This window comes from Neolamprologus multifasciatus, chromosome 10 (assembly GCF_963576455.1).
Source record: "Neolamprologus multifasciatus chromosome 10, fNeoMul1.2, whole genome shotgun sequence".
Taxonomy (NCBI): Eukaryota; Metazoa; Chordata; class Actinopteri; order Cichliformes; family Cichlidae; genus Neolamprologus; species Neolamprologus multifasciatus.
The window spans coordinates 2751950-2778825 of NC_140448.1; the positions used below are offsets into that span (position 1 = coordinate 2751950).

The following is a 26876-nucleotide window of genomic DNA, read 5'->3' on the forward strand; positions in this document are numbered from 1 at the left end:
AAAACTGAACTGAATCAGGAGTTTTTGTTTTTTAAATTATTATCTTATGTAGGGTGTATATCAGAGACATGTATTACAGTAAAATCAAAAGAAACAAACAAAAACTATTAAAGATAAAATAATGAAAATGTCATTGGTCTTTCTTACCATTCAGTTGAATCAGAATGTTTAATCTGAGGCTTGCATCCAAATATGAATATTGGGGAGTTAAAAATTTCCTGTAAAAATCCATATTTGAGCAAGCACTTACTGTTGGTGACAATATTTGGACGGATGAGTTCCTGGTGGTGCTTTAATTGTAACTGAGAAATATTTTCTTAAATATGGACATGACATGTTTCATTCACCGTCACAGATGAATATTTGATGCTGCAGAGTTTACTTTGTGTCTTGTAACTGATGTGTGGTGTTACTGGAGACCTTTTTTTAATGCAGGACAGTGCAGTATGTTTTCTTGTGTGTTTTCACTTGTGTTGGGTGTTAGAGAAACTTCACTTTCTTCCTCAAGGACGCTTTGACAGAACAGATGGCTCTCTTGAGGATCCAACCTGTAACCTTTGAGACGCGTCGTGTGACCTTTCAGAGCAGTTTCTCTCTAATCGACAGGCAGCTCTGCTCCTGGCGTTACTGCTGCATGAATGGAGAATAAAGGCTGATTGCAGCGATAACACTGCAGGCACATTCATTAGTTGTACACAAAAAGATTTCCTAAACATCAGAGTGGTTCCTGCCACAAGTGTATCACATTGTACCCTTTAGAATGATTGTGTGAAGGCATTTCTCCACACACTGTTTCGTTGTACATTGCTGCTGGCACTAGCTCGAGGGTTCAATGGTTCTCCCAGTGCTGATGAGGCTCTGAATAGAGTTTAACACAGTGGGAGGAATGTTGGAAATGGGGAAGAAGCTCATTAAGCAAAAAACACAAGTCACTGTAAATGTGAGTCTTGCAGTGGCGTGGGGGAGTTAGATAAGAACCCAGGCACTGTTTAAAAAGGTAGTTTGATTTTAAAATATGTTCCTTAAAATGTTGAATAAACCTGTGAGTCAAATAGTGGATGTGACTTATGCAGTATGTGGGAGTGTTGTTAACAATGTAGTACTCCATTTTTATTTTTATTTTGGATATTTGGGTCTTTGTATAGGTTTAAAATTATCTGAGACAAATATCAAAAACATAAACGTACCATTTTTAAATTATGTTAGCAAAAGTTCACACCCACGCTTCACAGCAGACAGAGGTCCTCTTTGGTTACACATTTTCATCCTCCCTCTCTTTATTGTTCTTAAATGAGGTTACAGAGCCCCTCTCAGCTGTTTACAGACTATTGTGCTTCCTGTATGTTAGCAGGATACAAACACAAGTTACTTGACAAATAAAGACCATGCAAACGCATGAATGCTGGTAACATTTATTTGGTTCTTTTCCACTTGACTCGACCACTTGGTTTTTAGGGGTTTCCATTAGGTGGTAGTAATGATTACCTAGAGCTGGGCGATAGAACGATAACGATATGTATTGCGAAATAACTTATTCTCGATAGAAAAATTAAACTATTGCGATAGACCTCGCCGCTCTTGTCCTCTTAAAAAAAAAAGAACAGCCAATCCAAATTAAGTAGTGCAGAGCCGAACCAATCACAGCCGCAGTGTCACGTCACGTGACCTGTTACGTACAGCACAAGTGCCAAGCCGCACATGCAGTGTTGCCAACTTAGCCACTTTGTCGCTATATTTAGCGAGTTTTCAGACCCCCTAGCGACTTTTTTTCTATAAAAAGTCGCTAAAAAAAGACATGAAAGACATTACAAAAAACAATAATTGCTAAAAGAAATTTAATTTGTAGTTCTAAATAAATTCTAAATGCATTTAGGACGTTTTTTGCTCACTTTATGTCTCGTCCACGATGTTATTTCTCTCTCCAACAGCGCAGGTTACAATTACATTAGCATGACCAATTATGCAAATTAGGTGATGACGTCATTTAGCGACTTCTAGCGACTTTTAGGACGGACAACCAATAGCGATTTTCCTTACTGAGGAGTTGGCAACACTGCGCACATGTGTATTTGTTTTGGGAAGCAGCCAGCCGTCGTGCCGCCCGGGTAATGGAGGAAATGAGTTCGCCGACTAGAGAAAAATCAACCGAGAGCGTGACCGAAGGTTACCGAAGAGAAAACCGATGATGGTTCCAATGCCGGAGAGATTGTCGAACGGAAGAGCCACAGAAGTTCCGTAGTGTGAAGGTATTTCGGCTATTTCAAGTCTGACAAAAACAGAGTAGCGCGCACTGTAAATTGTGCCGAAAGCAAGTCTGGAAATACAATAAAGCGGGGCATGCTCAATCTCTGACTGGAAGCGCTAATTCGTCATTCGGCTTTTGTCAGACTAAAGTAACAGTTAAAACTGTTTGAAATGCTAAGCTATACAACAAGGAGAGATTGAGAATTTCCTTTTAGTTCTCAGTTTATTTGATATTGACAAAAGTTAGTCAATTTTGTCTGTTCTTCTGTAAAACAAACTAAGATTTATTTTTAGAATTAATATTTTGTTTCTAAGTGGAACTGACAATTTAGAAGTCTGTTTTTGTTTGTTCTATTTTGAAACTTAAACGCTTTAGCGGCTGCCTTTTGTGTAGTTTGCAATATTTGCCTTTATTTATCTGAAAAAGTCTCATGTTCCTTAAGTACATCTACCGTGTTGAACTTATTATGGGAAATAAATATATAAAATAAAATCAAGCTGCTGATTATTTCACATTTTACTTGTGAGCAACGGCACATTTAAATCTTACAAATATAGTTATTTGGCTTATATCGTGATATATATCGTTATCGCCTGAAATGAAAAAAACATATCGTGATATGAAAAAATCTTATTACGCCCAGCTCTATGATTACCTAGTACTTTTTTTTTAGTACCTACTTGACTGGGGATCAAAGTGATCTCTTCCGGTCCTGCCTTGCTTCAATGACCCACATTAAGGTGGTACTCTACTGTAATGGACAACAAAAACAGTAGAGCCAAGCCGAGTCGATGCTAGTGCAAAAAGGCTCTGGAAAAAAAATCAGAGGAAAGTTTGTTTCACAGACTGTCTTCTGTTCATGTAGAATGTGTGTTATGATGTGAGTATGAAGGGTGCACAGTTACAGTGCAGGCCCCCTGCTGATGTGCTCTTTAGTGATCCCAGTGGGTATTTTCAAGTAGTTTATTTAAACTGCTTGAAAATACCCACTGGGCCGTTGTGTCTCTTTACTGGTAAGGCTATATGTGGAATTCCTATCTTGTACACCTCCCAGCACTACTCTTAATCAGTGTGAATGTACTGAGAAAGAGGCATGAAAAAGTCGACAAATTTCTGTTTATACTGTTACAGATAAATGTGGCAGAACTGAGCCGGCCTGCTGCTCAGACTCTCTAAATGATGTTTGTCGTGGGAAACTTTAATGACCTCTTCATTTTGAGAAACAACTTCTACAAATTGCTGCTTGCCTGTCCGTATCAGAAAGCATGAAATGGTTGCATACTGCTGGTATTCAGTGAGCCTCTCAGAGACACTGGAGTGAAATGCTCCATTCAAAGCTCAATGCTGTTGCTAGGTTGTCAAAAACTGTTCCAGAAGTGTCCAGGTTGCCATTACTGGCTAATTTGCACATCAATGTATTTGAAGTCTTTCAAGTTAGGGAAAAGGCTCCACTGGATGGGGCCCCAGTGGTTTATCATTCTGTGCGTGTTCGAGGTCGAGGAGGTCAACGGTGTCAGAACAGGAGGTGACTACATGCTGGCGCTCCTTTGGCGTGTTTTAGCCACAGTAGTGAAATGGCTCTATGGTTGTGGCGTGTTTGTATGTACCCAAATCTACTACTTCAGATATTTTAATGACTGTTGCAGTTCTCCATCAGCCCCTTTAAGCTCCAGTATGCCTGCCGTGTTGGTCGCTTCACGTGGCACCAGTAACATCTATAACAGCCACTCGTATTTATAGAAGGAAGTGAATCTCTGAGGTTCTGTACAACCTGAGACTCCTCTGTCTTCAGCCCAGCCGTGGCGGCAGCGGCACAACGCACCATGTTACAAAAATCAAGAGATGTGCGACAGGTCAAAGCCAGCCGAGGTGACATCAGATCCATCGCGCCACAGGGAGTAAGCGTGAGCATAAAAGCACCCTTCACCTGTCAAACACTTTCCCTGAACTCGAAAGTTTGAACTACTTAAAAATCTAACTTACCCATCCTATAACTCATTATACTGGACAGTTGAGCTTTTTCAGTGGTTTCCATTCAAGGTTTTGTGGAGGTTTTTACTATTAATGTTGGTGCTTCCTAAAAGTCTGTTTAGATTATTCCTTAAACACAAACATGATAAAACAACTAGAATATTTACATGGTGTCCACAAAAGGATAAATGGAGACCAAACGAATAATTTAATTCACATTTCTCCAGGATGAGGTGACATCTCATGTCATATTGATTTGTTTTATCTTCTTTTTTAAGTGTCAAAGTTTGGTGTTTTCTGGAGCCATAAATTACTATACAAGGGTAAAAGGGTAGCATGCTAAATGATATGCTATCGTTAGCTAGTTTAGATGGCAAGTTGCATCAGACACGTGTATGTAAGGCTGCAACGACTCGCCGACATAATCGTCGATGCAGAATTTTATTGACGTGTCATATTCTAAAACCAAGTAAATGTGTTATTTTAATACACTACAGCAAGCGATGGGGGCACTAACGCCTAAATCATCTGCTAAGACTGCTCTCAGTACTAACGAAGAAGAACGTACTGCGAACAGCAAAGTAGGAGGAAGTTAAAAAAAATGGAAACAGATTTAAAAAATAGAGTAAAAGCATTAAACAGAAAACAAAGTTAAATACAGACTGTTCAAAGAAGAACTTTCCTTCCATAACAGCATTTTTTTTTCAATGCTACTATCATTTTAGAGCTGGGCGATAGAACGATAGCAATATGTATTGCGAAATAACTTTTCCTTGATAGAAAAATTAAACTATTGCGATAGACCTCGCCGCGCTTGTCCTCTCAGCCAATCCAAATTATGTAGCGCAGAGCCGAACCAATCACAGCCGCAGCGTCACGTCACGTGACTTGTTACTACAGCACAAGTGCCAAGCCGCACATGTGTATTTGTTTTGGGAAGCAGCCAGCCGCCGTGCCGCCCGGGTAATGGAGGAAATGAGTTCGCCGACTAGAGAAAAATCAACCGAGAGCGTGACCGAAGGTTACCGAAGAGAAAACCGATGATGGTTCCAATGCCGGAGAGATTGTCGAACGGAAGAGCCATAGAAGTTCGGTGGTGTGAAGGTATTTCGGCTATTTCAAGTCTGACAAAAAACAGAGTAGCGCGCACTGTAAATTGTGCCGAAAGCAAGTCTGGAAATACAATAAAGCGGGGCATGCTCAATCTCTGACTGGAAGCGCTAATTCGTCATTCGGCTTTTGTCAGACTAAAGTAACAGTTAAAACTGTTTGAAATGCTAAGCTATACAACAAGGAGAGATCGAGAATTTCCTTTTAGTTCTCAGTTTATTTGATATTGACAAAAGTTAGTCAATTTTGTCTGTTCTTCTGTAAAACAAACTAAGATTTATTTTTAGAATTAATATTTTGTTTCTAAGTGGAACTGACAATTTAGAAGTCTGTTTCGTTTGTTCTATTTTGAAACTTAAACGCTTTAGCGGCTGCCTTTTGTGTAGTTTGCAATATTTGCCTTTATTTATCTGAAAAAGTCTCATGTTCCTTAAGTACATCTACCGTGTTGAACTTATTATGGGAAATAAATATTTAAATCAAAACAAGCTGCTGATTATTTCACATTTTACTTGTGAGCAATGGCACATTTAAATCTTACAAATATAGTTATTTGGCTTATATCGTGATATATATCGTTATCGCCTGAAATGAAAAAAACATATTGTGATATGAAAAAATCTTATTACGCCCAGCTCTATATCATTTCAGTAATTAATGTCCAGTACTCAATGCAGCTCTGTTTATAGACATACAATTTCTGCTATGTTTTAATCTCATAATCTCAGATTTATTTATTTTTTAATGCTGAAGTCGTTACTGTACAAATCTGAAGCACTAGAATCACTGTTGAGCTGTAACAGAGAAAAGGTAAATGAGAGAAGCTCATGTTGCAGACGAGCATCAAGTCTGTGTGCGTGTCTCTTTAAATTGTAGCTGCTGTGGCTTAAACTGAAGGAGGGATGAGTGAACTTCGCCTTGCTGATATTGATTTAATGTTGAGTGACCTGTTTATATTTATGACTCACTACCGCACTCCGGAGACGCTCTGCTTCATGACATTGAACCGAAAGTGACAGAGGCAGAAGATAAAAGTTAAAATGTGACCTTTATGGGAATTAACATTTTCACACTCGTTTCTTAAACTGAAATGTAATTGAATCAGATTTTTATTTTTAAAGAAAAACTACAAGTAAACTTAAGATCTTAACCGTCACATTGTCTGAATTTCTCCAGTTTTCCATGTTCCAGTTTTTGGACCTGGTGCGTCCCCTACCTGATACATTTGGGAGCATGGATGCTTGCATTTGCATTGAGACAATAATTACATCTTCATATCTATTTTTTTATGTTTGTTTGATTAAACATGAAACAAGACATGTACGTGGACTGGAAAATATTAGAACATTGACTTATTCTAAGTAAAGGAACATGCTTAACTAGTTGACTAATCATCACCATTGTTACTAGTAGGTTCCAGATGTGGTAGGCGTTTAATACGACCTTGGGGTAATAAACTTAGGTTTATCAGTTTTTCTACTGTTAATTTGTCGTGTTTGAGTAATATGTGAACATCTTTTGTAGTATCATGTTTTTTAATATCATATTCTTTCCATTGGTTTATTTTAAGTGTCTTTCTTATAACGTGTAATGTTGATAATGCATGATGTGAGCTGTTGCACAGTTAATCGGCATGATTAATAATGACTAATGGTTTGTAATGCCCTTTTTATTAGTTTTTTTGACCTTAAACGGTTCACAACTTTAACTTGATATATGAGGGTGTTTTTTAGTTTTAGACTAGTCGGTTAGTCTAATTCCTTTTCCTTGTTTAGTCGACTAAGAAATTAGTTGTCCTGATGATCTTGGAGATCTGCAGTTGGTCAGAGATTGCAAATTGTCAGTCAAGGAAATATTTAGCTGGTTTCTCCGTTAATGCATTGTAGGGTCAGGGGGCTAGCTTATCCCAGTGTCAGAATGTAAAAGTTGGGGTACACAGAACACCAGAGAGAGACAACCACATACCAGAAGGGTCTGCTACAGAAATAAACCACTGAGCGAGCCAAGCGTAAAGTCTGAATGGCTAAGTCACTGTGGTAACTTGAACTAAACACCTAACCTGTTCTGGAGCATCTTATATTCTGAGTTTTGGTTTAACATCAGCTGGAAGTGCCAACTTTTCACAGAGCCTTTAATTTACAGTATGTTTTAGGTACATTGTATATTCTCACTTTAAATGTGCAAGTTGTTAAGCCGTACCCAAGTAAAACCACTGAAACAGCGGGTGACATTTTCACAGCAACGAGCATGTATTCATTTGGTGCAGCAAATATGTAAATGTTGGTATTCTTTATTATAATCTGCCAAGTCAGAAAATGCAAAAACCAAGAATACTTGTTCAATCAGTTTAAAATGTCAGAGCTTTAATGTTTAGTCATCACAGTGGAAATAAACAGCAACACGGAGAGTGAGCCAGCAAAGGCAAACAAAACTATGTTGACCTTCCTTCGTAGAACACCCTCAGGAGGTCTGAACCTCGAGCCTTTTTGCTGTGAGATGAGATTGCTAACCACTCCCAGTTGGGCTCTAGTAAGCTCAAGATTTCCTGTTTTTGCCATTCAGATTAGAGTGAGGATGTTTATTGTGTAGAGACTATTGAATCTTGATTTTTAATCTCCTGTGAGATGAGCTGAGGCTCTGTCCTCTCTCAAGGTCAGCCATGTTGTGGCTTTTTCTGCTGCAGAAAGGTGTTCGTGGGAAGCTCACTCTGCTTTGCTGTGCCTGGCTGCCTGCTTGGTATACACAAACTCACTTTCTGTTAACAAATGCACACACGTCTGCACACGGTACCTAAAGGGATGTGTGTTTCCATACCCACAGCATAAACAGGCGGATGAAGTCACACAAAAAACATCTAGTTAATGTCAAATGGGATGAGCTGCCTTTGTGTGTGAGTTAACAGTAGCTCAGGGCAAGCTGTGTTTCCAACATGAAGCCCATGTCCATGTCAACAACTTGCCTGGGTTGTGCCAGGCCAGTCCGCTTGTGCATAGCAGTCAATACAGCCACGTGCTGCAGGTCAATAATGTGATGGTTAAAAAAGCTGAACTGCACTGTGCAGCATACAGAAAAGTTTATCATCTTTCCATTCAGACTTACTGCTTATATCAAAGACGGTCACAGGTCAAAAGAGTCGCGTTGCTTTTCGATTGGTTTGGAAGAAGCTTAATCACTCTGGATTCAAGTGCGTGCTTGTTATTTTATGACAAACATCTCCGAGTCACTTAAATGTCTCAAAAGAAGGTGAGACAAATATTTGGAGTCTCTAATACTGGCATTAAATTACTATCCATGTTAATTAGGGGTGCAACAATACAGAAAATTCACGGTTCGGTTCGATATTTTTTCGATACAAAAAAAAGTTCATGCCTTTTTAATTTGTCATTTATTAAAATTATAAATATATTTTAAAAAGTACAGTTTTTAAATTTAATGTTGCTGAAACAACAAAGTAATAAAAAAAAATCTATCTGATCGAGGAATCCCTCATCTTTGGAACAGAGAGTTTATTACAGAGAAATGTCTCTTTCCAAAATAAAAGCTATACTATACGCTTCTTCTGGGCTATATTCTCAGCAGCATATTAAACATATCAGGTCCACATAAGGAGAATCATGTGCTAACGGCTGTCTAAATGACTCGGGTAAAGTTTGTAGCATGCTTGCTTGTTGTTTTTGTCTGCTTCCACTTGTCTTTGCACTAGGATGATGTCGACGTAAATGTGCAGTCATATTTGTTGTGTTCCCACTAGTGCTGTCAGCGTTAATCTTGTTGAAATGACGTTAACGCCACAACAAGGCAAATCTCCGTTAACAAGCTACCGCGGATCGCCCCGTGCGTGGGGCTGGACGGCGTCAGCACGTTAACGAGCTAACTGCGCTAACGCACTAGTTCCCACCCATGTAATTGAGCATTGCGTGGCACATCCAACATACTGTTTTACTTTTGTCCATGACGCGCTTACCTTCAGGGTCATACGTCACAGGAAAACCAAAATAGTTCCAAACGCCAGATCTGAATGAGGGTGGGGGAGGTTCAATTTGCCATGTTGCAACGAGCTTAGCTTCTGTCTCGCTAGCTTGCCCTGCGCTCAGTGAATCTGTGTTCGACTACTCCGCCTAGGCTGCACTGTCGAGCGCAGATCCACTGAGCGCTCAACACAGACAGCACCGTCAGAAGGAAAGTTGATAAAATAAATTAAAAATTTTGTATTGTTCGATACATATGCGTACTGAACCGAAAGCACTGTATCGAACGGTTCAATATCGATACGAGTATCGTTGCACCCCTAATGTTAATAGATGACATGTGCCTTTTAAACATGGTGCCTTTTTTGCCTGAGCTACACTCTGTGTGCACCAGAGAGGCCGGAGGATTACGTATGCCCGGCAAGTCTGCCTCGGATGTAGAACCAGCTGCTTCAGTGTGGCTTGTGAAGATCCTCTTCCTCCTACGCTTTCTCCTCTCGCGCCCCACTCTTGGCACCATCCTCTTGGGATTACAGAGCGTAGCCATCGACTGCCACAGAAATCTGGCTCTTTGGCTCCCAGGGGATGTAAAGTTCTTGGTCATTCCTGTTGTGTCACTGTGATCTATTTTGTTGCACTGACATGTTGAGATTTCCCTGGGAGGTTTTGTGGTGGGTGCTATTACAGAGATAATACCAGAAATGCGAATGTGTTCTCTCCTGTGATTATAGTCACGGTGATGATTCAGTGGGTGGGTGATGAGCGCTGTTAATATTCCCTAAAGTCACCTTAATCACTGTACAATGCTCCCACTATGTATGCTTGGCACTGAGCACAAGAAGGAGTGCTAGCTGTTTCTATGACGTGCAGAGACACCTCAGGTAGTAACTTTATTCCATAGTCACATGATGACAAAATAATTTAAAGCATTTTGCAGTTCATTCATTTGAAGGAAAAACATCGTTTTGGTTCAGGTTATAAGTCTGATGTATAATAACTTCAAAGGACTTTCAGCTCCTACATGTTTCTGCTTGAACACATAATAACCTGCATCCGCTAAATAGAGCAAGATGATTTAAGGTGTGATTTTAATAAACAAAGAACAAAGTGAACACACATTTAAAGATTCTCGGTTTAAAAACATTCAAAGGCTGCAGGTGGATCTTAAGAGCAGTAGTGAACGGTAACTATAGCTATACGTACAGGTTGTTATAAGTGATGGATGCATTGATGGTGTCAGTGTGTAAGCCTCACATTTCCTTGTTTGCACCAGGGTTTGCATCTTCTCGTGATATGTTACATTACTGTAAATTAAATCTTTGTCGAACTGTTGCCTTGATAGAATAAGCACTTGAAGATATTAGGAAGTAGTAATTTTTCAACACAGAAAATAATTTCTGGTAAGTAGTAAATTACATGATTCTTATATAGTGCTTTTCTACTCTTCGGAGTACTCAAAGCGCTCTATAGAGATTGACAGACCATGTGACTTTCGCGCATTGCATGCCGGGAACTCGTGGCAAAACAATCAAAGCAATGCATCAAATGCAAGCATTTGCAGCACCGCAAAACGTTCATTCTCCGGTTCCAATACCTTCTTGCTTTTTCTTTGTCCTCCAAAAAAGTTATGTACAAAACGAAGGAGAACAATGCCGGTCCGTACAAAGACAGACTCGACGAAAAGTCAAAGAAAAGATACGAGGAAAAAATCAAAGGAGTGAAAGGTTTAGACCCTTACGAGCACACAGAGTGGACAAAATACGTTAGCGTGCTGCCCAACTTTCACCACGCTCATATTTATAATTATACGCCTCTTGGAGTGAGTGCATACACTCATGAAGTTTAGTAACTTCAGGTCACTGCAACAAGCCCAGGTACAGTTTACCGACGGATGGGTACAGGACCATGAAAGCACCGTGTAGAACAAAAGACCATCGTACGTATCATAAGTTTACCAGTCTCACAAATCGTCTTCATAAATACACATTCGTTAACCGTTTATTAATGGGACCTTTGAGCTCAACGGTAATTTATTAGCAGTGGAAATAATTTCTGGTTTGCATTACAGAAATGTAGCAGTGACAATAATATTGTATGCTGTAATCGTACTGGGCAATTAGTGATACAAAAAAACTGTTTTCCCCTGTGAATAAAAGTATACGTTTTTGTCATGTACCATGGTAATAACAGAAGCGAAACGCAATATTGTGTCAGGACAATTCACTATTTATGCACAATAAACAAAGGAGCATAGCGCGACAACTTCTGTTCAGCGCCAGACTTGCTTGTAACCTATATCACCAATTATGTTAAGAAAAATGACGTATTAACTACTACAAAACACTGACCTTCGTGTAAATGCTTGGAGCAGACTAACCTGTGAGCTGGAGTGTTCTGGGACGTTATATTTGGTCTTCGAATGGCTGCAATCCAGGCCATCCGTCGCCTCTTGGTTACTTCGGAAACATGGCTCGAACAATTTCTCTTCAACGACGTAATCCGATTAAAAAAAAAAACGATCTCTTTACCCGTCGGCTTCCCGTGGCTGTCATGCGACCGGCTATTGCAGTTAATAATACAACAGCTTCTTGCCATTTGTGTTTCTTTTTATTGCTGTGTAACTGATTTCAATTGAAAGCCTGCGTGCGCTAGTACCTCTTGCCACATGTTCCCAGAATCCTTTGCGGTTTTACCCCTGAATGACGTCACATTTTCAATCTCTATACAACATGCCACATTCACACATTCACACCCATTCGCACAAGCACAGTCTTCTATGTTTTCAGTGCTTACTAACTGCCATTCATACACATTTCGTACTCCGATGCATCTGAGAGCAGCTTGGGGTTAATATCTTGCCCAAAGATATTTGGCATGCAGCCTGGAGAAGCCAGGGATCGAACCACCAACTTCTTTGCATGCGTTTACTTTGTCTCACTCCTTCATTTAACAGATATGTTGTTTACCAAAGAGTAACTGCCACAGTCTGCAGTAGACTGTAAAGCATGACATGACTAACATGAGCCTCAGGAATTCGCATGATAAGGTGGGGCCAGGTTTCACAATGAACTCACCCGAAACTCTGGCTGATTGGGACCCACACCCAGTTTCACACCTTGGCTCAGGCGATTAGAGGATCATCAGGGGGTCCTTTTGTCCCTCTGTGGGGGGACCCTCCCACTAGGTTTATATCTGGGACTCTCCACCATTTGACCTTAGAACTGAAGAAGCTTCTCGGATGAGAGGTGAAACGTCTTCAAGTAACTTAAAGAAGTCCAGACGCTTTTCTTTGCAAGCTCCTTTGACGACTAACATGAGAAATCGCTGCGCATGATGGATAGGTTGAAATGCTGCTGCACAACCAACTCGACCAGTCAGAGGTCGGTGTTGAGCTTTTTGGTAAGCGTAGTGACTTTTGGCGTGAGATTTGCATTGCTGAACCTACGCTAGCATTCTGCTTGTAGTTTGTGGCCGACGTTGGTGAGGGTGGAGAACACATTCGTTTGCTATAACCTTTTAGGACTTTCTGGAACTTTTCCTTGAAATCAGACCTACTTGTGGAGATGTGACAAAGAATGGCTGACCAAAAGATGCGAGGACTGTAAAAGGACTGTTTGAGGACAGAGACTTCAGACAGCACAGCTACCACAGCGGGAAAGCCGATGGAGCTGATGATGTTGTTTGACTTTTGGTTCACATTGGACAGCATGTGCCAGAATCTCCATGTGCTGGGACCTAAGAAATAATCCTGTCGTGCAAAACTCACGACTTATCTGGTCTGCTGACTAAAGTTAATTTGTTTTTGTTTTTTTTCTACCACCCCAATCTCACCCCCCCACCCCGCCCTGTCTTCGCACATCTTTTCCTGTGTACCTTTTACACCACATCATGTTCTCAGTCTCGTCTCTTTTCTTATTCCCCACATTCCTCTCCATCCCTCCGCTTCCCCCCCCTCTGTCGACTTCCTACATGTGATTTCTTTTTTATCTCGTTCCTCTTTCTCCCTCTTGCTCTACCTCTTCACATCCTCCCCCTTCCCTCCCTCCCGCCCCCTCCCTCTCTCCCCCTCCCTCTCCGCTTCTCTGGCAGGCTGCTCATTGCAGTGAGTCAGTATCATGGAGGCAGGCAGCGGGGCTGCCGCAGCGGTGGGGAGTGCAGCACTGGGTTTGCTGGGAGCCACAGCCACATCCAGCCATGACATCTTGGACAGGTAAGCGAGCTGCATGAGGCTGGCACACACCCCCGGGAACACACTGCCCCCGACGTTCTCCATCAGAGTGGAGAGTGTGTGGAAGAGAAGGACCACACCTTAGGGCTTTGAATAGCATGTTAGTTTGTTTATACTCAGAAAACAGGTATGGAGAGTTTGAGCATGTGTGTGTGTTTTGGGGGTGAGGTCGGAGGATGGGAAGGGGTGTGTGTGTGCTTGCTTACTTACAGTAAGTGAGCCTATCTTTTCTCTGTGCATGCGTGTGTCTCGTCTTCTGTACCGTTACTCTCACTTCATGTGAGGCAAATGCACTGACAGGCAGTTCAGTGTTTCAGCTGATAGTTGGAGAATCTGGTTTGTGCTTGTGAGAGTGTGTGTGTCTGTGTGTGTGTTCACGCTATGACACAAGGGGGGAGTTACTTGGCTTCCTCTGTGCCTGAAGGAGAAATGACACCAGGGTATGCGCATGCAGAGGAGGAGGGGGAGGCATTGGTAAACGTGCCTGAGCGCTGTAGCTTTGCTGATAGGTTGAGTTTGTACAGCCCCCCCCCTCACACTCCAGCACACACACACAGACACACACACACACACAGAAACCGTAAAGCCCCATAGCAACTGTGCAGTAGCCATCACTGCTGGAAACCCCTCATTCAGACTCCCAGATCCCAGCTCCAAAAACCAGTGTCCCCATCGATAGGCTGAGTGGATCAGCGTTCAGCTAGTTACGTCATCTCCACAGCTGTGCACCCACACCCACACGGACCGTCGTCACACACGCCCTCCCCTCAAGCGTGCACATTCACAAAAACGCATATGGACTTTCATCCAGTAAACACGCATGCTTCACAGGCATGTTTTAGGACAAACACTGCTGTAGCTGTAGGTGTGCCTCCCTGTGCACGGCGAGCTCTATCATGAGCCAGCGGGTGCTCCTGGAACGTTCCGGTTGTTACTCTCTCTACCACTGAGGTATAAGTAATCTCCGACACGTTCCGGGGATCTCCTTTGACACATTATACAATGTGAGATTGCATAATGAAGGGAATGAAGGCTGTGACTCATTTAGCTGTTATTTCCTTACTATTTCTGTGAGTCACCGCTCGCATTTGATTGACGAAGGCAGATTTTCTGCAGCCTTCTCTGAACTACACCTTTATGCCGTTCGTCTGAGCAGGTAGACAGAGGCCTCGGTCTATCTCGCCAACGTTACTGCTAAGGCAGCACGAGTTCATGTGGGCTATTCTCACTGCTGGATTAGTGGCGTGTCGTGCGCATCTGTCTGTGTTTTTGCAGATGTGCTGTCTAGCTTAGTTTTTCTATTTTTTGCTCCTGGTGTTGGGGATTACAGTTAAGGCCGCTCAGCTCTTCCACCTGCCCCTTTCTCAATGCCCCTCCAGTCCTGAACTGGGTCTAAATCCTGTACTGAGGTTACCATGGCAGCAGCAGCTTAGCATATATGAGACAGTGGTCCCACGTTACTAGTGAGAGCAAGCTGGTGAAGATGAGCCAAGGGAAACTACGAATTGGATGATTCCCTTTTTTGCTAAATGTTTCCTGATGATGATGATGTGTAAAGTATCTATACAGGAGTATGCCTGCTCAACCTGACACTGCAGATTATTTCTTTTTTCTGTGTGGGCAGGGGAACGTTTTTAGCTTGACCTAGTGCAGTATAAAAGTAGCCGGCTGAATCGTGGCGGACAAAGTTTGATCACAGGATCGGGAGCCGGGACTGACGAGTGACGAGAAGCCCAATTGGGGACATGAGGGCCTCAGGAGGTGACGCAGAGCTGAAGGCTGTAAAGCTGCATGCTGTTTTGGGATGTCGTAATCTAGTCTGGGATAAGCGGACCGCAGAGCAGGATGGAGTGCAGGAGGAGGCCTATGCAAACGAACCAAATGGATCACATTGCTGGTAATTTAAGGCGGGCGCAGGCTGCTGGGGGTATAGCTTTCATATGTTGATTCGGGGATCTGATAAAACGTTAATGAGTAACTTGATGTTTATCTGAGCTCACAGGATGTGCAGGTTTGAGCTGAGAGTGCAGCGTGTTTTTTAACATGTCACCCAAGGGCAAGTATGTCAGTTTTTACTTGTGAATATACATTTACTTTTTGTTAATACTGCTAAACACATTAAAACAACTGAGTCTTTCTGCTTTGACAACTCTGAGGAAATATCCTTGATTATGTCATAGTGTTGTCATCGTTTGTGATATTGTGTTTTTGGCGATTAGGTTTAGAGACTACACATTAGTGTGCAAGATTTGAGGAAATTACCACAGCAAGGATCTAATGAAAGATCATTTTGAGTTGCATTGTGGGAAATCTCTGTCTTTGCTCCTTTCTGATTGTTTTGATTTTGCAAAATGTTCAGAGACATATTACGTTGCAGCCTTTTAAACAGAGTGGCTGGGTTGACAAAGCATACACAGCTTATGAGTCTATGGGGAAGAAATGCCATCTGAATCAGGATGACATCATTTGTCTCATGACTATAGAAGTTAGTCATGAGACAAGTTAAATCTTTGAATAGGAAACATGATGTTTGGATCTTGGGCAATGTGGTGACAAATGTCCTAATAAGAAAAAATAACTTTCCTATATGTAGCACATGTTGTACATACATGTCCAGACTCGAAAACAAGCATCTTAAAACGATATAGCGCAGAAGTCCCACCCACTTGTTTTTCAAACCTTGGTTTGCGAGGGGCAGCCAGTGAGAAGAAAGCTGCCTTAAACGGCACCAAGGCTCATGCAAAGCTGCTCCAGCAAATTCTAAAGAAATAAAGGTGCAGTTTGAAACGAGCAGAATACGTCCCCTTTAACCCTTTAAAACCGGTCAGAGCGGGCACGCTCCGTTTTGCGCAACTACTTTTAAATTCTTGTAGCTCTGCAACCACGTGAGCAAGGGCAATAATTTTTTTTTGCATATGAAACCAGAGGAGTTGTACTTACATCTTATGCCATCAGCTTGTCCTCGGTCACAGTTTCCTTCCACATATAGCTTTGCAAAAACTGCATAAAAAGCGGTTGCAGCAACACAAACATAATATTCCAGAAACACGCTTTGCCGATCCGATCAGCTGTTCATAACGCTTCCTACGTCCATCAGCGTGAACTATCGCATGTCCACCATGACCTGCCCGAAACCGGAAGTGACGTCATTTTCGCGGAAATGTAGTTTTTTAATGAGTATAGGCCTCATGAGCCTATACTGGTGTTTTTAAAAGTTATGTTTGACTTTATGACTTTCTGTATCATTTCTGGGATGCTTAGAACTAAAATTGCACTGCTGGAAATAGTTTATTTTGATGCATATGCTGCTTTTTTGCAAATTTGCATTATAATATTTAGTTTCATTTTCCTGCAGTGTATAAAAATTGGTGTATTTCAAAAATAAAACTATGAAGACACTCAAAATAAATTTCCTGTGGTGGGAAACTATTTTGTGCAACTTTTTTGTATTTACAGTTTTGAGGGATAAGCCTCTTAAATTTCTCTAACTAGAAATATATGTTAAAAAACAAAAACAATTTTCAATTTTTTTGTAGTTTATTGCACTTTCTTGCAATTTATGTAATCACTATGCACTTAATGCAGACATATTATTAAAATCTGGGCTATAATGGATATATTGATGTATAGCAACTTGAAATGCTCCCAAAAATGGCACTACAGCATGTAAAAATATAATATAAGCTCTGGCAGACTTGGTTCTATGGTAGCTCTTAAAGGGTTAACAAACTCTTCCAAGTGAATTAATCAGAGAGGCTTCAAATTCAGATTTGGTTCGTGTCCTCTGAAGAGCTTTGCAATGCATCATTATGGAAATTTCGACTTTACATTGAACATTGTTTCATTGAACATTGTTGCCGTGGCAACATCCAGGCATACAATGTGCGGCCGTGAAAAAGAAAGTTGTTTTAACACAATTGTACATTGTCCAATGTTCCAATGCTGAGAGAGACATTCTGTGTCGTAGTGCAACAGAAAGCCGATAGTAGATGTGTTTCCACATGTGATGTGCAGCTTCGTAACGTATAATTATTTAATGTCTAAGAGTGAATGGATCTACATGACCCCAAAGCCCCTCAACTCTCTCACACTAATGAGCACAAAGGTACAAGGATCCAATCACTGGTGCTCGGAGATTTAAAATCTTTTAGTCCTTAGTCACTAGTCAGCAATAAGCCAGGAAAATGCACTTTTTAAATTATGATTACATTTATTAAGGGAAATAAGCTGTCCAACCTACCTGGCTCTATCTGAAAAAGTAGTTACCCCCTCACTTGTCCCAGACCTCATTTACCTCGCCAACAGTCAGTGATCATGACTCAACAAGAAAGAGAACGGGTAAAAAAAAAAAGGTATCCAAGGGAGAAAGCCACTGCTGGACTAACAGGATCGTCTCACTTTTGCCAAAAAACATCTTAATGATCCACAAGACTTTTTAAAGGTTTGCACTTCATTACATCTGTCATAAAACTAACACAGCATTTCATAAACCGAACAGCACACCACCAGTCAAACATGGTTGTGCTAGTGTAATATTCTGGGGCCGCTTCAGGACCTGAACAACATCCCATAATTGATGAAACCATAAATTCTGTTCTCTGAAAGGAGAATGTTTGGCCTTGAAATCAGCATGTCCACCTCTGAATTTAACATAAATAATAATATTGTAATAAAAATAAGTGTGCCACTTAACGCAAAGTTCATATCTGACCCAACAGCATCATTATTCATATATATCCGTATATATATTCGTATATATCCACATACGCATCTTAGATTTTTAATAATCTATGCTGCCCAGCAGCCACGCTACTCTTTAATGGTTGGTTAATGGTTATTACAGTCGAGCATTTATTCCATGCCAGTTTTTGCTAAGCAACAGATATACTTAATCAGTAGCAGAGAAATATTTATGGAGCCATCAAGACATATTTCAGTTGAGCATTGATAGCTGCTGACCCTGTAGTGCTGTTTATAAGTACAGCTGGAGCACAACAACATGCCGGATCAGAGCTTCCCCTTCATAGGATGAAAACCGTTCATTAGTAACTGGTAGAAATATGTGGATGGAAGTCCCGTCTGTGATGCCATATGTAGGACAGATAAACCGCTTCACTGGGATGGCAGCTAAACTGCTGGCTGGCTGGAGAGACTTCCAGCCTGTGGATGAGATCCAAAACATGCATAAGGTTGAAATCCTGTGCGCTGCCTACTGATGGATTCCACCCTGTTTGCCGTCTTTCTATCCATTTATTGCTGCTCTTTGCTTTCCCAGATTTTTCCCTTTAAATGGGAAATGACATGCATCAGACTTTACTTTTTATCTGCTCAAAAAAACATTTTATTATTATTATTATTATTATTGATATTTCATAGCCGGTCAGAAAAAAAAGCCCAGTTTTCTATTGAATTTTCGCGTGTTGATGCCCCGAATAGAATATGCCATTTTTCCAAATGAGGTTTTGTGTCAGGCACGTTAGTTTCCAGTTGATGCTCGACGGATTATCCAACCCAAAATTATAAGTATCAAAACTTTATAAAAAAAGGTCTGGTCTTATTAACTTAATATCTAGAATTTTAGTTATTGCACATTATCAGGATGTTCTTTGTGACCAAGACGTGAGGTCATGCAAGAGTTAAAATGAAAAACCAGAGTGCATCAAACTATTTGCAACATGAAATGAACAGTCTCACAAATTTAAATGTATTTAACTTTGCTTTTGGAACCTTGGGAATCCTGTTTAACTTGGAGTTAGATGGGAATCTAAAATAAGGGAGGAAAATGACACCTGTGGAACCTGTTATATGCAGTAGCAGAAGAAATGCAAACTGATACTCCTGAAAACCACATTGTTAGTTGTTAAACCAAGAGAAAAAAAAACTAGTGGACTTTTTTTTTCTTTCTGAGACAGAAAACCTTTAAAATGTTTTAAACTGAGCAAATTATAAATGGATGAAGTCAGGAATTGGCCAAACAAATTCACCTCAAAATCCAAATCCATTTTGGAGCTGTGTGAAACCACTCATACATTTCCTCAGTAGTTGCTGATATGTGAGGTGCTTTGCTCCATGTATAACATTGCAAGCACAAAAAGTCAGTTTAGTTTGCAGATCTGCCTGATGTTAGCTGTGCTTGCAGGTTTTTGTCCATGTCGGTATCAACATCCCGGTGCAGAATGCGGTTACACCCTGCTTTGGATGCTTGCTTATATTTCAGTTTGATCTGGCGAAGCTGATGTCCAGCTGCTTTGTTGTTTCAAAAAACAAAGCAAAACAAAAAGAGATCAAAGTAGTGTAGAAGAGTGCACACATAGGCAGGGAGACTTGCAGGAAAGCCCCCGCTCACAGTGAGGTGCCACTGCTAAGCACCACATCACTGTGCTGCCTCTTAGCATTCTAATCAAATCCAAAATCAACCAAAATGCAGATTTTTGTCCTCTCAGAAGCTGAAAAATCTCCAGAGAGCACCATGAGTACCGAGTTCTGCCATTTTTTCATAGACACAAAACAAACAAATGTTACTGTGTTGCCTGCATAGTTGTCAGGCTTTGGTGGAGCTACAGCAGTGTTTACCATGACTGATTAAAAGTGTGATAATCAAATGTGGTTTTAATGATGAAGCTGAATGATAACACTGATTGTTGGGCATTTCGGCACTGAACCCAGCAACGTCTTCACTGGTATTGAAAAAGGTTTAATATATGATGTAATCATGGTAGTCGTGAGATGCAAGGGTTCTGTGCTTCAGTTTCACAGCTCCGCACCGGAGTTGTCAGAATCCCAGAGATCTCACTTCAGAGGCTTTATGGTGATCACATTCAGGCAATGATATGACGTGCTTCATGATAGAACTGTGAGATTCTGATAGCTCTGTTCACCTAAGGCGAATGCAGAGTTACTCATATAAATGTCAGGAGGCCATACCTTCATCTGTCTTGAATAGGACGCAACCCTTTCAGGTGCTTTCAGGTTTCATTCACCAAACAACTGAGTTATTTTTGCACATCGGCCAGCATCTGGCCAATCCACCACCTCTCATTGTTCATGCCATTATGCCCGATGGCCAGTCCAGCTGTGTTAACCTGCAACCAAATCTGCAGCTCCATACAGCAATGTTACAACTTGATTATATCGTATAACTCATAACTCTTATGCTAGCTCCCCCCTGTAGCCTACTGTCTGAAATACCAGACGGTTGCAATAATTCTTTAAGTGTTATTTATTTTTTTTTGGTATTCTAATTTCACCGAAGTTTACTAAACTCAACAAACTTAATATTACTTACCGGGACATTTATTCTCTCCTCATTTTCTTTCGCCGAAAAATTGTTTTCTGTGGTGCCGTCTTTCGTGCTTGGCTCTCCTACCTTTGCTAATGTGATGCACATAGTGCAGAAGCCAATGCTGCATTCACTTACACTCGGATATCTGAGCTTCACTGTGAAAACATAATCGTCCATTTGATATTTGATTGAATTTTATTATTTTAGCTTCAGGGTGGCACCTGGGGTGGCCAGTCTGGTTGGGAGGGTGGCCTGTGCCCCCCCGAGGCAACCCCACTGGACATGCCACTGGACGTTGGGCCCTTATCCCACCCTCATAAAGTCTGTTTCTGATTGTTCAGTCAGAGACTTTCACACCAGGGTTTTTTTTTTTTTTTTTAAGAGCTCTGGCAGTGCTCATCCTTTTCCACCTTGCACAAAGAAGCAGCCCTGATGATGGGTTAGGGACCTTCTTCAGCCCTGTCCAGCTCTTCTGGAGCTCTTCAGGAGGAATCGGACTACCTGTGCAACCTCTGTAGGGTTAGATATCGCCTCATGCTGTCCGTTGCGACATTGACTCTAGCTTGTAAACAACAGAAAATGTGAGGAGGGAAAACTGTCAGTGGCCTCCACCTGTAAAGCCACGGCTGTTTCCTGGAGTTGTACCACTGTTGCCTCTGCAGAGCACCTGTTGCTAATTCTGTTAACACCAAAGCAGCTGAAAATGATTAACACCTGCCCAGGACAATATCGGCTGCCCAGGACAATATCCTGCAAGTTAACGTGATGCTATACTCAGATTAAAATGTGTTTCTTTTCTTTGTGTGTGTGTGTGTGTGTCTGTGTGTGTGTGGTTTTTAGTGAGATTCCAGCTCGGTTTCAGGATATTGAATCACTGAAAGGAAATGCATTAAAACAACAGTGGGGAACTAAAACTAGTTCCACCTCTGTGAGGGAGAGACTTCCTAAGCCTTTTATACGTCTGAATATCTGAAATGTGAATACTGTTCCAGTACCAAAGATGATATAGACTCATTTATGCCTCTTGCCAGAGAAAACATTCCACTGTATATAAAACATAAAGAAATGGAAATTGCAGAGAGTTAAAACCTTTCGCTTCCTTTTTGATGGTAATTAGCCCAACGGCTTAGGAAGTCTCTCTGCGTCACGGAGGTGGAACCAGTTTCAGTTCCCTACTGTTGTTTTCATTCATTCCCTTTCAGTGATTGAATGTCCCGAAACCGAGCTCGAATTTCACTTAAAAATTTCTGGAGCCAGAGGCAGCGCCTACAAGCTGGTTATGTTATATTGGATAGCCAGGCCCTGCCCAGCTGCTTCTCACGTTAAAGTGCAGTATGTTGATTCACAGACTAATCAGTGTCCTAGCAAGTCTGTCTGTGATAGCGATGAAGTTGGCTGAGTTTTTTAATTGCACACTTTTAAAACACAAAGTCATGGAAGGAACCAAAACTGTCACCGTCAGTGCAATAAACTGCTTTCTTTCAGTTCTGGACGTGCTGATTCACTAGTTTATTCCTTGTGGATAAATTATTGACTTGAAATATCAATTTAAACTAAACAAGTTCATTTGCTATTTGCTGGATATCTCTTTCATCAAAGCAGTGCCATGATATTCTCTGGAGGGTAATATTGGCAGTTCTAAAAGTGGCACGTATCCATGTGTGTTCAGTTCAGTACAGAAAACATGTTTATGCTCTTAAGAGTTGCTCTCATAAATAGTGATCAGAGCCACCCAAACTGGCATTACTAGTTGTTGTGCTTTGTCTGTATTTATTCACGTCTCATCTCTGACTTTGTGCCGTTTACCTTTAGGCTACGTCCACACGTACACGGGTATTTTTGAAAACGGAGATTTTCTGTTTTTGTTTTAAAAAAGAATCCCGTCCACACGTAAACGCAGAAATGAAGGAAAACGCTGCTAGGAACATGCCAAAGCAGCAGGTGGCGATATATTCCTAACTGTGCAGAAATGTTGGCCAATCAGAAGTCTAGAAGCCTTGGTGGGAAAAAGTAAACAAAGCTGGGGCATAGAAGCAGAACCGAGTCGTATGTGTGGAGGGACAGTAACTGTGTATATGTAAGCATTTAAACACTGCAGAGAGAACAATTAACAGTAACAGTATTGTAGAAATTCATTTTATCGAAACAATAACGTGGCGCACAGTGTGACGTCAAAAAATGCGCGCACCTTTGACGCTGCGTTTTCTCCGTTTTTCTCGTCCACACGTAAATGCAAAAACTGAGTTTTCAAAAATATCCACCCTGGCCAGAGTTTTTAAAAATCTCCAAAAACGCCGTTTACGTGTGGACGAAAGGTGCAAACGCATAGAAAAATCTGCGTTTTCAAAAATACCCGGGTACGTGTGGACGTAGCCTTAGACTCGCCTTCATTTGCAAATTACTGCTCGTCAAGTGAGTGATTTCCGTCTTGTATGCACGAATATTTTTATTCATGCTTTCAAATGCTGTTCTGGACTCATTCTTTGTGAGTGACTCTCAGATCAATATGGAAATTACTGTCAAAGTTTAGTTGACCCCAAATCCCAAAGGTACTACAGAACTGTAATGGAAGCATCTCAAATTCATTTCACAGCAGGATAACAAGCCTAAACACGCAGTCATAAGCATTCACTCCAGCCAAAAGAAGAACAACAGATGGTGTCCCCACAGAGTCTAGTTGTCGTCGTCATAACCAACCATCACAGTCAATCAGTCAGTCTGGGATTACAGAGAGAGACGACGCTATGATAGGAAAAAGCCACAATCAGTCCTGCAGTGCCTGAAAACCTGTCTGAGGAAAACTCACTGACACCATGACAGGATTTAAGTGTTTTATTTGTCGTTCCTTACGTCAGATCTGGCTTCACAGATTTGTTCTTTTGTCTTCTTTGACGTGTGTCACTCATTAATCAATTATATTTATTGGTTATAAAATCATAGAATCTAAAACATTACATAGTCTAAGTTCTTCATTAATGAGTATTAGGGGGTATTCTGTTTGTTATGTGATGGTAAACAAAATATCTTCACGTTTTGGTCTCTTCAAATAACTTGATGACACTTATTGCTCTGGTGTTACAGCCACAGCCCTCTAATAACTATTCAGCCAACCCTGTAATGTACATACTGGTTTTCTTGTGTCTGCACAGCCTGGCCTGATTAGTTTTGCTAATTGCAAAGTCTGCTTCAGTGATGCCTCAGAGTGTTTATTAGTGGTGTAACCGTTTTCTTTTCCACAGTTGTTTTATTGTCCTTTTCAAACCTCTGGGGAAAAGGAAAAGCATGATGATAGTGGGCTAGACTCTCATTTTATAGCACAATGTTTAAACAGCTGCTCAATTAAATTTCATAGATCGCCTATAAAATGTAGATGTAGCCACAGTTTAGTGAAGTGCAGGTGTTGGTAAATGATTTTGGTGTTTCTGTCTTGGTGCTGGACGTGATAAAGGAACGGTGTGTCTGACTAACAGAGACGTCCTGTAGGCTAATCTCAAGGTAGCACCTCCCCAAAGCAAACCCTGCTTTATCCTCTGTTATTCTAATGAGACCAGTAGAGGTGGGAATCACCATACATCCCACGATACAATATTATCACAATATTTAACACACGATACGATATTATTGCAATTTTTTAAAATATTTTGCGATATTCAGATTCTGTACATAAAGGTAAACTTTATCAATATTCATTTTATCTAATATCAAAGTCTCGCACTCAGTCTTTCTCTCATTTCAGTTTTATTGTTGACAAACTGAACGGTTTGTATTACAGTCTAGTCCAACTTAACTGAATCAACCATCTGGTACAATTATAGCTATTCTGAACTATGCAGTTTATGAAAACTATGCAGCCCCTTCAGCAACTGAAGAATTTGAAAGTAAATTAAAACAAAATATAATTTTACATTAAATAAAAAAGTTTTAAACTTAATTAAAATAAAACATGTCTTAAATTAAAATAAGTAAACTGTCATGTTTATTGCTGCCATAAAACAAGTTAAACACATTTGGACAGTGAAGGAATGTCAGGATTCTTGCTCAGAAAAAGGATCAACATGCTCTGAAGTCAGAGCACAAAAACCTTTTTGTAACAAAATATCGATTTCTGCTGTCCCTGTATCGATACATTATTAGCAAACAAAATATCACAATATTACACAGTATCAATTTTTCCCCCACCCCTAGAGACCAGTATGCACAACATGATCCTCACGTTATATTCATGAGACTCGAAAATAGCAATTGAGACTCATCAGGAAAGGGTTTACTGAGCTTGTAGTTAATTTGCTGAACAGTAGATCTTTATGCAAATGGACTTTTTGCAGAGCTGCCCCATGCTTCACTTTTCAGGCCCAGGAGCCACATCCATCTTTTAAATACAGTTTATGGTATTTGTCCACAGGACTTGGTTAACGAGGGCAGCACAGCATTTCCTGACAGCGAGGTCTGGGTTTGTATCCACCATCTGGTTGGGGTCTTTCTGTGGCGTTTGCGTGTTGTCCCTCTGTTTGCACGGGTTCTCTACGGATTCTCCGGTTTACGCCATTAGTCCAACAACATGCACCGTTGGGTTAGGTTAAAATGACCACACGTGTGGTTGTGACCTGCACCAGACGGACCTAAAAATGCATGAAAAACCACAGGATTTCTGTTTGTGGCTGAGGACATGTTGAGTCAGACATTCAGTGGCTGCAGTACTGAGGCAGCCTAATAGAGGAGAAATGAGAAAGTGGAGGCTCAGGATAAATGTGGGGGGAGATTCATGGCTTTCATTTTCAGAGCAAAAAACAAGCTGCTGTTGCTTTTCGTGCCGTAAAATTGTGATGCTGATGGAAATGCTGGAAAACTAGTCAAGACTGACACTTTCACACAGTCTCGTATGTGGAGTTCGGTGCATTCGATCTTTCACAATTGGAGAGAGAAAGATTTGACTCAGCAGGCCGGGAGCTTAGCAGAGGGAAGTTTTCTGTCAGCTTCTCCTCTTATCTGTTTTTGTGGCTGGGACGAAGGTAGGCAGGAAAGCAGAGACGAGCGCTGTTCAAGATGAGCACGCTTTTCTGGCTGCAGTCTTATAAGAATGTTTGACAGAGAAGCTGAGGAGGGCAGTCTCTTTCTTTTTACATGCAAACTCGGAGGCATTCTGAGAAGTCCGTGATTTCACTTCACGTTTGAACAGAAAAGGTGGCACTGGGCGAATAAAATGCGCTAAAATGGTTGGCCTTTATCTGTGGTGTCTCAAAGTGCTTCACACTTTGTCAGTAGTTCCTCAGCCTTCCCTGATAAGTGCTGCTCAAAGCTTGTCATCATGCTCAGGCTGTGCGACAGTAGTCAAAAAATTCTGAAAGCCTTCTCACGAGTTATTTCATATCATTTACCGTGTGGCCAGCGAGCTGACTTTCAGGATAAATAACTGAGGTCAGGGAAGAGCCCAGATAATACTAGCCTGTCAGAGATACTTTGGTATTGGATTGATGTGTCCAGTATACATTGAAATGCTGCTGTAATGTATAAACAGTGTCGTCTCGCACACACACTCTATTTTTATTTTTAAATCTAATCCAATATATCCATATTCTCTCATCACCACCCAAGAACAGCCAGTATTGGTTGTTTGTGGTATGAAACATTTCATGCAAACTGATTTATTTGTAATCACATTTTTTTAAAATAAAATATTTCTTTCCAAGAATGATGTATGGACACATCTGCTATGTGCACTCACATACTTTCAGACTAAGACACTTCTTTTTTTTTCTTTTTTTTTGAAACTTCTATTTAAAAAATATTTTTTTTCACAAATCATGGTCACAATACATAATGAAAACGTTGCCGTTATACACAAACAAAACAACAAAACAAACAAACAAAAAAAAGAAACCCCCCCCCCCTCCCTCCCACCCAAGGCTCGTGTACAGAGAAACAAAACAAAACAAACAAAAAATGTATGTCACACATCTGGAAAATCCGTTTTTATATAGTCAATAAATGGGTTCCAAGTCGCAGAGAATTTTTGTTGTGATGGGAGAACTCTGTATCTAAGTTTTTCCAGTGGTAAAAGGAAAGCACCTCCTT

The 26876-nt window shown here is 40.9% G+C and overlaps 1 protein-coding gene and 1 long non-coding RNA gene across 5 annotated transcripts in view; both read left to right on the plus strand.

Moving 5' to 3' along the window:
• Nucleotides 1-26876, plus strand: part of arhgap32b (Rho GTPase activating protein 32b) — a 144815-nt gene that overhangs the window by 34221 nt on the left and 83718 nt on the right. The gene's annotated exons all lie outside the window — the stretch shown is intronic.
• On the plus strand, nucleotides 15426-26486 carry LOC146509340 (uncharacterized). The gene is made up of 2 exons (XR_014876353.1): nucleotides 15426-23520; nucleotides 23563-26486. It is a non-coding gene; the product is annotated as an uncharacterized LOC146509340 (long non-coding RNA).